Genomic DNA, 13,079 nt, shown 5'->3' on the forward strand with positions numbered 1-13,079 from the left:
AACTTGGTTTCTGTGGAACTAACACAACTTCCACGCTTTTTATGAGATGTTAGAAACTACATAATAAATATGAATGATTTACTGACAAGTCGAAAATGAATGTGAAGCTTTGTATAAATTTAAAATATTTAAATACATATAAGGTATATATATTATATAGGTAATTTTAATCAAATTTATTTTGATCTATAATAAGGTAGACATATTGTGTTGGTATTGAAAGACAGCTTTAAACTTTTACTCATCATATTTGATCGCCACATTCATACCCCTCAAATCCTTAATGTAGGTATAAAGTCCCTGGAAAATTCAGTAACATTTCTCGAGTGCCACATGTCAGTGGTGAGACCTTACCGCAACTCAGGGCCACATAAGTCGGCGCAACAAATTGCTTGTCATGTTAACAGCACTCCGCCATCGCATTGGTTTAATTACCCGGACTCCATATGCTGGGCGACACCTAAAAGAATGCTTTGAGTATAAATGAGAACTCATCTGCTTGATGCGTGCGTGGGAGTTGCGGGGGCGTGGCAAATTGCCACCTAGTTTATCTTAGACTCCCGAACATCCCATTGTAACTGATATCTTTGTTTACACAGCTGCATTGTCAAATGTCTGGCATTGGCTTTCTGGCCTGGTTTGTCTTCATTTTTGGCTATGAAAAATACGTATGATTGTGGGCGTGTGTCGAGCTAGATGTCTGGCCGCCTGGGGCGATGAAAAATCCGTATTTAAATGCAAAAGTATCGTCTAGGCTGAACCGAAAGTTCACACAACAAATTAGCGAAATCAATTTGAAAATTTCATTGAGTTCTCTAACTTTGCCTTGGGGTCAGGCAGCAAACACATCTCGTCGGTCCTTGAGCCGAAATTTTTGAGGTCACTGCGAATTTTGATGCTGGGCTGGGCTAACTTTCGATGCAAAGGCCAAAGTTTGAAGTAGTGGCTTAAATTTTATACTTCCAGCTTCGGCACCCTTATTGGACTTTTTCTGCCCGTTTGGCAAGTTTAAATGTTTGCCAGGGAACTTTAATTCATTTATAAAATATGCTCGGCCCACTCTGTTGCCTTGTGGATTAAGTGCAGTCGCTTGGTCGACTTTTAAATTAATGAAATTCTGTGTGTCTCAAGTGTAAGTTAGCCGCAAGCTTTTTGTCTTTGCAGCAATTAGCAGACTGCATGGAAACAGCTGCAAACTATACATTCGAGCTAAACGTTGGGCGGGTTTTGATAAAGAATGCGTGTGTGAAAAGTGCTCCTTGTGGTGCGGTTTCTTAATCATAATGTGGGGCTAAGGATGTTTATCAGAACTTAGGTATTTAAATATTTTAAAATTTACTTACCAATATGTGTTAGCCTTTTTAAATTATATCAGTAAATGGTAAATCACTGGGAAGTTTGGTTTCCTACTTTATTTAACAAAAAAAGCACATCAAAGGACCACAATCATCCCGATCAGTTACTTCAATTGCCAATCTATTGTCTATTCTAATGTTTGCTCTCTTGCGGCTATCAATACTTGGTCTAAACCCCTGAGGAATTTAGTTTCGCCAAAGTTTTCTTTCCATTCTTTGCCTGGTCAAATGTTAAATGTTTTCGTTCAGGAACTTTTTAAATGCTTTCACGATACTTGGCAGTGTTTTGTGGCCACCTCTGTTACCTCTGGCCAAATCGAAGTGCGCAACTTTTACTTACTTTATTTTATTTTTTTTCTGCGGTCGCTTGGTAACAACTTGAATTGAATTTATGCTTCTTACACTTGTTATCCATACGAAGATATATCGATGAATGGTGCACGGAGAAAAAATTTTAACGAAATTGTTCAGGAACCGAAAGGTAAACTTGTGTTAAAAATCATAGAATAATAATACAAATTATGTGTAGAATACAATTTATCCGAGAGTCTTGTTATTTTCATAGAACACATTTTAAATTTATTAGAAATGCTGCAATCTTTTTTTTCTTTTAAGCACTTTTTCCGAGAGTTTTAATATTTTTATGAATTAAAATTTGAAACGAAAAATCTTCTATCTTATGAAGTTTTTATTCATTTTCAAAATCTATCTTAATCTTCCTCCAAGTGCCGTGTTTTCGTGCTGGCCCATAATTTATTGAGTTTGAACTTGAGAGGCAACATTAATTTATTTGCCAGCTGCAAGAGCGTTTTCTGTTTACCTCGGGCAGTCCAAAGTGCAGGTTCTTGGGGGTGAGGACTTGAACTTAGATGGCGGGGTTACTGGCGTTTAAGCCTTTTGCAATGACATGTCAGTTGGTTGGCTGAGATAGCGGGATTACCGACACATGCAAATTGTAGTTGCCGGACGTACTGAGTGAGCGGGAAGTCTGCGTCTAATCCAATTTCAATTGCTTAATCCACCATGACTGGCACTAAGAGCCAAGTTGAAAGATGGTCGAGTGGGCGATGGGCGGTGGGCGGTGGTTGGTGGGATGTAGGGATGATAGAGGGCTGGTATGGACTCCACAACTTTACGCACCACAGCACTTCAAACACTCGAGCTTGCTATTGAATTACGCACCCACACATGTCAACATATCGTGTTACACTTCACTTTGTGTGTGCGCTAAGTAAGTTGTAGTTTGGCAGCCCAGAAAGGGAAACGGAAACGCTGTTCCTGCTTTTGCTCCTGCTGCTGCTACTGATCCTGCTGCTACCACTCACATAAAATCACAATGTTGACCCTTTTATTTCGACTGGAAGTTTTATAACCAAAAGAATCGGGGCTAAAAGAAAAACACACACACACACACACACGAACACACGAAAATAAAGGAGCTCAAGCTGTGTTTGCTTAAGTTTTATGTGTGCACAGATTTTACGACCGAGCTGAACGAGCATCACGTAGCTCAAGGCCCGGCTTAGTGGCCCCTGAACTCTGCTCGGGGTCAGTCGGCACTGGGATGCATTTTAAATTTGCTTATCCCCCTGTCGCGTAAAGAAGTAAAATGCCCACAAAACCAAAATCCAGCTGACATGATGCGATGCAAAAAAAAGAGGCAGAAATTGAATGAAATGCATTTGTAGTCAATTAACAGTTAATGGTTTTTATACTCTTACAAAATGGTAAACATTTTATAAATAAGTAAATTGATAATTGATTGATTATTACATCCCCTATTTTATATTTAAATATAAGATTGTAAGTGTCAGGTTCTAGTCAATTTAAAACTATTGTAAATATTTTGTATATATTGTTCACCTACAGAGCATTTGATTCGGCTCGCGAAATTAATTTCTTTTCAAGCCGAACTCTTTAATTCTTCTTTTCCCAATAAAGGATATTTCAGAGTGACGCTGACAGAAGCGCGATGCGGTTTAATTAGTGCCATTGATGGGGCGTGACCATGCAGACATGCACTTGGCCAGGCGGTCAGCGATGTGTCAACCCAATAAGAAGGGAATGAATTTACAAGTTGAAAGGGATTGGACTTGAAACACGTTTTCAATTAGCAACACTTGCTGCGGACCCGGGCAAAGGCTAATAATGAGTTGACAAATGGCTTGTGTCAAACAAAAGCCACGCGGAATAAACAAACAAACAAGGCAGACAGACGGAACACGTCTTGTTGCTGTGGTGCGTGACTTTGTGTGGATGTAGGCAATTTCCCACCCACTTAGAACCCATTTACCGCCCACCGCCCAGCTGTCAACTTTGGTGACACCCGCACACACACAATCCAGCCAAACAGAATTGTCAACTTACAAGGCTTGGTGGCTAAAGTGTCGCGTAATTTATTTTCCACCTCTCGGCGCCGACTGACAAATGAGCTGATAATTTTCCCCGTATCCTGCCATTGTCAAGGACATTGGGAGGCGTTGGCTGGAAAATAGGGGCGGTGGCGGAAGAGCAGCTAACTCATGGCCTCAGCATTGCCTAGTCTTTGGAAGCCGTTGACAGCAGAAATTAATTTGTGTTTACTTGCCTGTTTGACACCCGTGAGTTATTGATGGGAAATGCGGAATATGGATATGTAAATGGGCATAGATGGACTCAGGAATTATGCCAAAGCATACCGAGAACGATCATAGTTACTGTTTTAATGAGGTTTTATCGAAATATGTCCACTAAATAAAATATAAGAGACTTAATATAGGAATGATTTACACCCTTATTTTCTCAAATGAGCCACTAAAGGATTTATCTTCATTATTTGCTTTCAACTTTTAAATTAATATTAATGACAAAATTACGGACTCATGTCAAGTCCACAAGCCCCCAAACCCCAGATGATGCTTTGGTTAATGGCTGCCACTCCAATCTCGAGATACAAGACGTAGGCTATGCACGCAGACATTAATTTACACACATGCATTAACGTTTATCTTCAGAGTTTTCTACAACTTCTTCTGGTCGTGTAACTTAATGACAACTCGTAGGCAAATATATGAACAGTGCGTTGCAAAATTAAGGGTCAGTAAAACATTCAGAAATAAAATATTTTAAACATTTTTTAAATAAATATTTTAATAAATATTATCAGTTTTTTTTTTTGCTTGTATTTTATTTTCAGTCAATAACTAGGGCAGAAAAATGTACCTTTTATCTTTGAAAAAAGCTATTTGTTAACCTTTAAATTTTTGGAAACAAAAGGCTTTTCCCTGCCTTAAAGCATCGACTCGCACTGTTTTGTTGGCATACATATGCGAATGTGCTGCACTGCAATTTGACTTTAATGCATTTTTAATTTGTGCATGCGTGTGCCTCAGCCTGCATCTGTATACGTACTCTTATATACGTATACTGGGGACATGTGTGTGCGTTTGTATGTAAATAGAAAATGAAATTACCGATGCGCTACTTTGTAGCCTCCTCCATTTTCCGTCGGCGGCCATTTTCCGAGAAGGCTGAGCGAATTCCGTTTATGACTATTTTATGCGAACAGAAAATTCTTTTGCAGTTTATTTTCGGCGCAGCTTAACATGCAAATTATTATTTGCCCTCTGTGTGCCGTTGGTGCAACATTGTGAGGGAATTTTATATGTGCCGGCGCCCTACAAAATGCCGTGTGCAGCCTGGGGCATCTCCTTTTACGGTCTTTCTCCGGGTCCCTCAACTGTATACTTCAATTTTTAATTTGCCACCGGTTTTTGTTATGTCCTTTCGTTTCCGGTGTTAATTATGTTACCCATTTGTTTGCAGTCGGCGTTTTTTTTTGCCTTAACAGTGTGGCTAATGAAAAGCAGAAAATAGTTGAGAAAAACTGTTGTCTGTTAATGTAAAGAGAAATTTTTATGTCTGCTGCAGGTAGTGTAATTAAAAGAATGGTGGCATTTTCAAAAATTGAATTTAATTTTAAACGGACGAATACTACAAAAATGTGCTGGACAGTGAAGTTATCTACCAAATACTTTATTACTTTACTTTTTTTTTATTAATTTCCTGGCAATGATTACAAACTGTAGTTGATTTTCTAGAACAAATAACCAGGAAATTGATATATATTCTGCTATGAAAAATAAAATGGAGGGATTGTCTTTTCTCCTTATTGGTTAGCTGAGAAAAAGGGTAATTTCTAGAGCGGAAATGAGAAAATCTGTAGCTTTACCTTTGCGGCGGCCTGCAGGAAAGTAATTAATTTTTAATTGATTGGTGGAAGAGACAGGCTACACTCCTATTTCCTACAGCTGGAACTATTATGCAAATTTGCATTCTTTTGGTGTAGACAACATTTCAGGGCAAAGTTAATGTCACGCGTTGCAGCCAGCTTGTTTCCGTGACACTTTTAATGTCCTCATCGCTTTTACAAGTCAGCTGGCTGCATTTTACATGCGCTTACTGCAGTCAAGTGTAAAATGGAAAATGAGTTCGCACTTTAGATTAAAATCTGTAAACATGAGGAGTCCCCTCGACTGTAACTGCACTTAGCCAAGATTGTTGGCTGCATCTCGCTTGAGGCTTATCGCTTGCCATTCAATTAATTCATAAGGAAAGAACATCTTGAGGTGAGCGTCATCTTAATCGTTGCGCATACCTAATCTAAAAAGCTTTCAAAATATAAATGTGTGGTCTGAGCTGGGCTTATTAATGAATACGTTTAAAGATGGTATTTATTTTCAAAGAGTAATTCAACTTTTTTAACGCACATATTGTGTATACGCAGTGTGTACTTTGGTGACTAAACCACTTGTCATTTTGTTGAAGACCTCCTTTAAAATATGAAAAAAAGAGAGTTTAAAGATGTGGGTAACTAAGCCACTTGGCATTTTGTTAAGGACATCATTGATCTTTGTTAAATACATATAATTTTTCATTTCTAAAATTACACATTTTTCTATTGGTTAATTAAATATCCGGACTGTGCTAGCACAGTGTGCGAAATAAACTCAGCTTATTCAGCGTGACGAAGTGAGTCTTGTTAGCCTAATGGAGATAGAATGTCAATTAAGTGACGCAGCAAAGAACGGAAACGGAAGTGAACCCTAAGTAAACCGTTTCCCCTTGACCGAATGACAAATGCTTGTCATAAAGCATTTAACTTAAAGCTAGAAAAGGCATAATAAGGAAGTGCACCGAAAAGCGGAACGAGAAGTTGTGGAAAGTGCGAACATATTTCAATTGTACTGAGGGCTGGCAACAGTTTTATAAATTAATAACAATAATTTATGCAGCGGCAACTACAGCACTCATAATAAATTTAGTGAAACTTTTCTACGTACTCAGGGGCAACAGGGACAACAACAACATTTATGTACTGTATATGTATGTGGGAGTAAGTTGCATTTGAAGGCTTACAGGCAGCTCGGCAATTCTCATCAGCTGTGCCACTACTGGCTGCCTCTGCCTTTCGCCTTGGGGGCCGGGGAAAGAACTATAACTATGCATGTAAATTTATAACCCGGCCCCAGTAACCCCCTAAAATCCACCCCCACCACCCAAAATTCCGTACCGAGGAAAGCTGTGAAGGGCGGCACAGCCAAACAAAAAAAAAAATTTCAACCAAACCGAACAGAACTTGTTTATGAAACAAGTCCAGGCGAGAAGTTGAGTGTGTGTGTGTGGCCGGGAAGGGTGGTGACATTCGCACACTGAGAAAAATACCACTGATTAGTTATCATCCGACAGATGTCTAATTAATCTTCTTTCTTTCAATTATATAACATAAGCACCAATAAATTCCAAATCGAAGGAACTAGCAGTTAGTACTGGTTGAGCTCATTAATTTTAGCTTTGGATACAAGATTTAGTCTTTTAAGTAACAAAAAAATCAATAAAAGCCCGCTAATATTCACTAAGCTATGATTTGTTTCTATTTTAATAAATTAATTGAAATTACCAACAGATTTGTCTTTACGTAAATTCCCTTGACATAATTATATTGATAAGCTTAAAAAACATAATTATAATAATTTTTTCTTTTCGTTGTGCTCTGCTTGAATTGTTAACTACCATTTTTTTTAAAAGAATTAAAAGCTTGTTTTAGAATTTGTTTTTATTTATAAGCTGCTATAATCTGCTAAATATATTTAATATTATAATATAGCTTATCTGAAGTAAGAAACTGTTTGAATAACTTTCATTTAAATATTGAGAAAAAAGTTATTATGTTTTTTTCCTTTTCAAAATGAATAATCAAACATTTTAATATTGAAATTTATGTATATTTTTTTCTTTACTGGTTGCTGCTGGTACAGTAACAACACGTAAATCTGGCAGCAGCTGACAAGTACAGAAATTTAGCTTGTTACGCTACCCGAAAACGCCATCGCATAGCTCAAAAATTGTTGTGCTCAGCACTGGAGGCCAGAGGTGGTGAACGGAGGGAAGGGGGGGGGGGGATGGAGGGGATGGAGGGGAAGGGAATTCCCCGAAGGCATTGAAATATTAATGCTAATGGCTAGAAGGAAACACATTTCCTTGGCGTCGGGCAATCGCCTGATTGTATTTGCTGCCGAACTTTGGGTGTTGGACGAAAACTCAGAAGGACGAACTGGCAGCAGGCGATGAGTTTTCCCAATAAATTAATGAAAATGCAAAAAGCTCTTGCAACAAGCAATTTTCCTTGGCAACAGGAAGGGAAAAATCCGGCAAAAAAACTGGCTTGGCCCCCAAGCAGCTGTGTTGCTTTGCAATTTTCTACTTATGCAGTAGAAATTACAAGGAAATGCCAGAGTATGAAGTGCCATTGAAATGTTGTGGATAAGCTGAGAAATAGAAAAGTGCGGGCTCTCAACATAGCATGGAAAACAAAAAGTTTTAAGCCCCAAAGTCGCACAGAATATTGACAGCTTTAAGGCTTAGATGCACTCAAGTTCCTGGGCCTTACACTGACCGTCCGCACTGTCACGTGCCAAAATCACGTTCCGCATCTTACACGCTAAAAGCAAAAGACATGCTAAGAGTGTCAGCCGTAAGAGTAATTTCTCTCAGGGAAAGCAGTAATAAAAATGAAATACCTTTAGCATGCACGAGAAAAATGTTGCATATTTTTTGTATATTTTTGGCTGGAGGCAAACGTAATTGAATCGTTAGGTAGCCATGAAATTTTTATTATTTTGTTGTTATAAAATTCAAACTCTTCTGGCTGCCGCTTTTGCCACTGCTGTGAAAATTAGCATAATTTTACAACTGCCTTGAGAATTTGTCAGCCCAAGAAACTGCCACAAAAATGTAAGCGAGCATCTGTGAGAGAATACCAGATACCAGATGGCAAGCCAATAGTGTTGACTGGTCTGAAAATACCTCCAGGATAGCTTAAAAGCCAACCTAAGGTGTAATTAATTAATTTTTGTATATTTTTGTCTTAAGTTCATAGCAATTCTTGTATTTAAACTATTTGGGAGTAAACACGTTAAAAATATTTTATGTATATATTATCCCTTTTTCCAATTAAACTGTGAATGGCAACTTAACGCTAGTTTTCGAAGGCTAGATTTTGCCAAAAGATATCGAAGTTGGCATCGCAGCTGCCGGAGACATCAAACTGCGTTCGAAACTTTTTGCCCTTCGCAACAGAAACTTGCACAGCAGCTGCTTGCATCCTTTCCAAGCATCCTTAGTCATGTGAAAATGTCCCTTATAGCGTTGTCGTCCAGGTTTTTTGTTAACTTATCCTTGAGCTGTCGCAGCATCCTGGCCACGTCACAAGGTGTGTGAAAGTTTGGCAGAGAGAACTTTGGGGGGGCAAAGACAAAAAAGTTAATGCAGGTCCGCTTAATGCAAGACCCGGTTGATTATAATTAGCTTTTCCTCGGCGGAGCCAAAGTTTTGGCAATAATTAGTGCGAAGGGCTGCAAATACAAATTGCATGTTTCCAATGGCAAGGCAGAAAGTTTAGATAGATTTAGATTTTGACTGCATCAATGTTTCCAGTTTCTCCAACTCCAGTTTTCAGATCCTAGCCATGCGTGTATAGGTCATGTCCTGAGAGCTTTATTAAACATTTTATTAACATCATTTAGATAATCTTCCTCTCAGACCGAAAAACTTTGCCCAAGTTGCCAACAGAAATTAACAAGTGCCGTCGCGACGTCGACGGTGATTATGATTATGAATGGAGAATTTTCCGGCGGAGGCAATCTTTGTCTAACGGCTGAAAAGCCCTGGCCAAGTTTGCACTGGAACGTGGCTCAAAGTTTGGTTTTTGCTGCTCAAAAGTTGTACATTTTTGCTAATTAGCTTCGTTTATCTGCACTGCACTTGTAGTTTTTGACAGGCTCTGCTGAACTGCTCCTGAAGCAGCTGGAAAGTGAAGCTTTGAATATTTAGTTTATGAATTCCTGTTGGTCCAGTTTATTGTACGATTTGATTGGTAAACTCAATTTAAGTTCAAATCTGTTTTAAAATTCAATTTATTTTCCATTTATAGCCTAACGTGTTTCGGACACGTGACAGAATAATAAATACAATCACTTTTCCAGCAGTCCAAAGTCGCCTTCAATGTCATTAAAGAATATTAATGTATTTTTGATATTCAGCCGCAATTCCAACTCGGTCTTTAAGTGCTGTGTATGAATATTAAAAACTTTATTGACACGTTTCCCATTCAAAATGCAAACAATCAGCTTTAGATTGAATTCCTTTGGCACAAATCTTAGCAGAGATTCATGCTTAAGCTGTCTTGCTGCATCATAAATAAGTCAAAGGTCAGGAGATTGATAGACTCTGTACGGGAGATGGTAAGGGAGAGACCACATAATTTCCGTTTGGAATTTTCATTTTGAGATGAAGAGTTGAGGATTTACCTTGCTCGATTTTCTCAACATTATTGTTATGGTCTTAAGCAAATTGCTGCAGTTCAGATGCATCAATTTTACAGCCAACAAAACAATGAATTATATGATTAAAACCGGCATTAAATTCCTGCCAAGTGGTTGCAATTTGGCAAGATAAACTTGAGGCCACTTCGTTAGTGCATCTGGATGCTGGGAAAATGGCCATTTCTTTTCCATATCCATTTTCGTTTTCGTCTCTTTTATTTTGTATTTTTATTCAATTTGTGCGGCACATCCAGTCGGGCAAAAAAACCAATAAATTTGCATGTGAGAGATAGGGAAGAGTGTGCAAACCGAGGGAAGCATTTAAAAATTAATTAATTCAATTGCAATGCGACTCTCGTTGCAATGTTCACCGGTTCCCGTTTGCGATGCGGACCCTGGATGCCGTATAATTTGGTCCTGTTCTTTGAGTCCTTTTTACGCCACCTTTGTGCAAGTGCGTGTGCGGGCTCTGTCATTGTCCTTACAAGGAATTAAATTGCATTTTAAATAGGCAGCGTTAATTTTATAAATAATTTATACGAACGGGCAAATTGCAATTGCAAACATCCTCGAAACAGGTGTGAAAGGTGTCCAGAGAACCCAATAAAGGATCATTGATTGTAATTTCATATCATTTTTTATTCAGCAGGCAAGGACTCGCCGACTTAGAGATTTAAATGCAATTAAGTAATGAAGGCAGCTCAACAATTTCATAAGTTATTGTTTTTTTATTTGTATTAGTTTAATAACAGTTACGTAGACAAAGTATTTACCAAAAAGGAATAAAAAAATCATTAAATCATTTAAATAGTATTTACGTTCTTAGTTTATGCCATGACATTAAAGTCCACATTATTTATGCCCACTTATTAGTGAAATTATTTATGCAGCGTTCAGAGAAAAGCTGAAAATTATATTGACACTATTGTGTACAAATGGATTTATAATTGAGTGCCAGGCCGCGTAATTGCAGTCATTCTTTTAAAGTGAAAGTGGCACATTAAAAAGCTTAAACATGCCCATTAAATTTAAGTTCTGAGTGATTGGAAATGGAATGCCAGAAAGGTCAACCAATCAAGCGGAGATAATGTGCAGTCACAAGAAATCACATCAATCATAAGGATATAAGGGGAGTGACAGATTTTTTATCAAGCATTTGAGCAGTTAAATTGAGCAGTAAATGCTCTGGGTAAAAGATCGATGTGAAGTCATTTTGTGAGACATTGTCGGGGGATATTGATTTACAGACTCAACGTTTGGCACCCGAACTGCGGTGAATTAAGTGCGGTTGACAGGCATTATTAGGCTGCTAATTAGTAGGGCCCAAAGGCTCAAAGCACAACGATAGCCCGCCATTATTGACCCAGCCACCTGGGATAAGGTAACAAAGCCCAAGACTGTCGGGTAATTTGCATAATGCCTCCCATAAGCTACTTTCGCCATAGATAGAAAAACAATGCAACGAATCGCAAACAGGTAAGATTTACACGGATGTGTAATATAATTAAGCTCCTCAATGCCTGGTTAATTAACAAATTCATTCATTTACACAGCAAATATTAATATAAAGTTCAGCCCAGAGAGGGAAAACATCAACAGGATTTATCTTAACTTCTAGGAAAAGTTTTAAATTAAAGTTCAAGTGAATACAGTGGAAAAGGGTGGATAAAAACGCCAGATTCAAGCGAAAAATTGCATAAAACGGCACTTTGTTCGTGTTTATTTTCTGTGGCATGTGCATATAGTACATATATATCTGTCTGGGCTGGGAAGATCGCTGGATGACATTCATAAACCGCACATGTCGCTGGCGTGTGGCAATCATAAAGGGACAACGATGAAATTGCATTGCTGGCCATTTTGTAAAACATGTAAAAAAATAAATATGCACGCTGTAACATATATATATATATTATATATATATTATATATATATATAAATAAATTACATGTGTTTGCTGTCGTTCTTTGATATTTACAGCAATTTATTTCCATTTTTTGCCAACCTCTTCGGGCCCTATAATTTCATGTCGATAAGGGGTTAAACCCTCATCATCATCATTGGCATTGACAGGACCAGGAGGGACTTGGCCAAAAGCCATACGAAGTGTTAATGTTCAGCCAGCCTTTGGGCTATTTTAAATGCACTTTAATTTGACAGATGCTCCTTCAGTGGGAAAATTAAAGGGGGACCGGGGGCAAAGGTCACCGGGGGCAACCTTTGTGGCCTGTATTTCTGTTTGCCGACAAGTCAAGCGGTAAAAGTGCTTCCAATTAAGCACTGATTTCGTTGCCCAAACGGAGGGCAAACAAAGTTTTCATTTCTAATTAAAATCGTATTAAAGCCAACGATAAGAAAATGAAACGAAAAACGTTGCTAAGCCGCAAAGTTTAGCTTTGAATGGTTTCTCCTTAGTCCGCAGCAGGCAATACAATTGATTTTGATTATATTTCTTTTCGCTTTTGCTAGGCGCATAAACAAGTAAATTGGTTCCTATTGCCTTCGGGCTGTGGACCTCTTCTTCCTTTGGTCCTTTCTTTTTTCCGCTCATTTCTACTCAATAATGTTATTAGTCAGGCCAATTTCGTTGAGTGTTTTGTGTGTGTGCCTCTGGTCTTTTTGTTGCGCTTTTTTTTGCTTTTTTCCTTTTTGCTGGCGGGTAGGAAAACACTTTCCTTAACTTAGGCTGCTTTCATTGTGATGGATTCCGTGAGCTGATGGCTTGTCCGTGGACTTGGAGTGATTTTCCAGATTGGGAAGTAATTTTCAGCCGCCAATATCTGGCCCAGGAATATAGGTATTTACCGAGGCTTACAATAAAAACCTATTTATAACATTTGGTCACCGCTAGAAGGGCTCGAAA

Source organism: Drosophila gunungcola, unplaced genomic scaffold, assembly GCF_025200985.1.
Source record: "Drosophila gunungcola strain Sukarami unplaced genomic scaffold, Dgunungcola_SK_2 000001F, whole genome shotgun sequence".
Lineage (NCBI taxonomy): Eukaryota > Metazoa > Arthropoda > Insecta > Diptera > Drosophilidae > Drosophila > Drosophila gunungcola.